The following is a 2478-nucleotide window of genomic DNA, read 5'->3' as shown; positions in this document are numbered from 1 at the left end:
GAATCAGATCTCAATGTGTTACCACCCTTAGAGCGGGGATACCTGTGGTTCATTAATTAATATAAGAAAACTGTTATGTGGAAATACTACTCACTCTACAGAGCACGCTATTACAGCTTCAAATTAAACCAATTATTGCTTTATAGCACCTACAGACTGTAGTCTTAAAAGAGGCCAAATGACACAACACAACTGAATCATTTTTCAGTAAGTCATGAGAAAGTATTCCTGAATAAGTTTGAATTCCTATGAATGTGTTATAACAACCAAAGAGTGCCACTTTACCAATCGTGGTGGAAAATAATGAATGAATCAGTTACGAGTGCTTGTAAACACTAATGTGTCTTCTCTTGATTGTTCCCAATACATGTATAAGTATGTTTACATAAAGGCTTCATAACATACATGTGCAACAGAGACATTTGGCAGAGACAATGTAGCTTTCTTATAACCCATGTGGAGTGGGTGCTATAATGCTTATGTCATTACTGTATAAGACTACATAAAACTATGTAAGCTTATAAAGAGTTTACGATAATAGGGCTTCATGACAATGTCATGCATATAAAGGCTTCATGACTGTTTATGTCATGCATATAAAGGCTTCATGACTCTTTATGTCATGCATATAAAGGCTGCATGACCCTTTATGCCATGCACATAAAGGGGCCATGAATGGGGCCATGTATCGTGAGAGTGAAAACCTCCTTCCATCAGCAAGGGCATTGAAGATGAAACGTGGCTGGGTCTTTCAGCATGACAATGATCCAAAACACACTGCCCGGACAACGAAGGAGTGGCTTAAGAAGCATTTCAAGGTCCTGGAGTGGCTAGCTAGTCTCCAGATCTCAACCCCATAGAAAATCTTTTGGAGGGAGTTGAAAGTCCATGTTGCCCAGCAACAGCCCCAAAACATCACTGCTCTAGAGGAGATCTGCATGGAGGAATGGGCCAAAATACCAGCAACAGTGTGTGAAAACCTTGTGAAGACAGAAAAGGTTTGACCTCTGTCATTGCCAACAAAGGGTACATAACAAAGTATTGAGATAAACTTTTGTTATTGACCAAATACTTATTTTTCACCATAATTTGCAAATAAATTCATTAAAATCCTACAATGTGATTTTCTGGATTTTTCCCAAATTTTGTCTGTCATAGTTGAAGTGTACCTATGATGAAAATTACAGGCCTCTCTCATCTTTTTAAGTGGGAGAACTTGCACAATTGGTGGCTGACTAAATACTTTTTGCCCCACTGTATAAAGGCTTCATGACTCTTTATGAATAATACATTTCACCACTGTAATTAAAGTGTTACCATTGTCTCTTCCCTTTCCTGAAGATTCATCTCGACTGAATCGGCGTAATCTCGACCCAATACACCTTGACATGGCCCCTGACTCTATCGATGACTCCTATGAGGGCTGCAGGAGAATATGCTCTGTGAGGTGACAAACAACTTCCTACCAAATGAGAAAAATATTGACAGCAAATTCAAAGGCGCTTGGGAAGATGCTATGAAGGTGTATGACAACAACTATCGCTCTAACAATGAACTGTCTAATGACCATTTAAGGGCAATTCATGTGTATGTGAATACAGGAAAGAACATTTTCAGTCATTCAATGAGGCCACTCGTACCCTAGGGAAGCGCTACAAGACCGACATAAAGCATCACTCCTTGCATTTCCTGTTGTCTGATGCCTTACGTATTCTTAATAAAGCCCAGGGGGAAAGTGTGGAAAACCTTTCGTGGAAGCACTCGAGCTTTCCAAGGAGAAATAGGTCACAAACATGCGATTTGGACAATTTGCTTCATCATCTACTGACGAGCATGTGGCAAAAATGTTTGCAAATTGGAAGACATGTTTTAAGATCACTACCTGTTTTGGTGCTTCCCTGGCAGGTTTATCTCAATTGAATGATGAAGAAGAGGTGTTGATTCCCCATATGAGGTTTTCAAAATTCTTGAGGTTACCAAGAATAAAGAATTGGAAGATAAGGACAAAGATGAGAAGAGTGAATGTGAGATTGTCTACGAACTAGAAAGCACAAAAACAACCCAAAGTCAATTGAATTGCAATATTGTCGAAAAAGACCAAAAATAGACCAACCCTGTCACATCATGTAACACCTGACATTAGTGACATGTGAATGTCTTGGTGTTAAGGGATTTTTATCAATAATGACTAATTATGTATACATTTCCATCAGGACTGACTAATCAGAATACTATTATGTTACTGTATAGATGTATGAATTTTCTTTTAATCCTAGTACTGAATATAATGTGTGTAATTATAATCAAGAATTAGAACAATGACTGTCTGTTCCTTGGTAGAAATGAATGAATTTATCGTCAGGCTGGCTAGAATGCTTATCTACACAGGAAGACCTTGGCTCGGTCATAAATGATCTAAATTGGTGAGAGACGATGTAGGAAGGCTTGAGAACTAGACGGCCTTTGTACCAGGGTGAA

At 38.6% G+C, this 2478-nt stretch overlaps 1 pseudogene; it reads left to right on the top strand.

The window, feature by feature from the left end:
• Positions 1-671: 671 nt before the first annotated feature.
• On the top strand, positions 672-2478 carry LOC135539245 (ecto-ADP-ribosyltransferase 5-like; annotated as a pseudogene).

The sequence above is a fragment of the Oncorhynchus masou genome, unplaced genomic scaffold, assembly GCF_036934945.1.
Source record: "Oncorhynchus masou masou isolate Uvic2021 unplaced genomic scaffold, UVic_Omas_1.1 unplaced_scaffold_1053, whole genome shotgun sequence".
Lineage (NCBI taxonomy): Eukaryota > Metazoa > Chordata > Actinopteri > Salmoniformes > Salmonidae > Oncorhynchus > Oncorhynchus masou.
The sequence above is the reverse complement of the archived record's forward strand: the minus strand, read 5'-3'. Positions and strand labels throughout refer to the sequence as shown.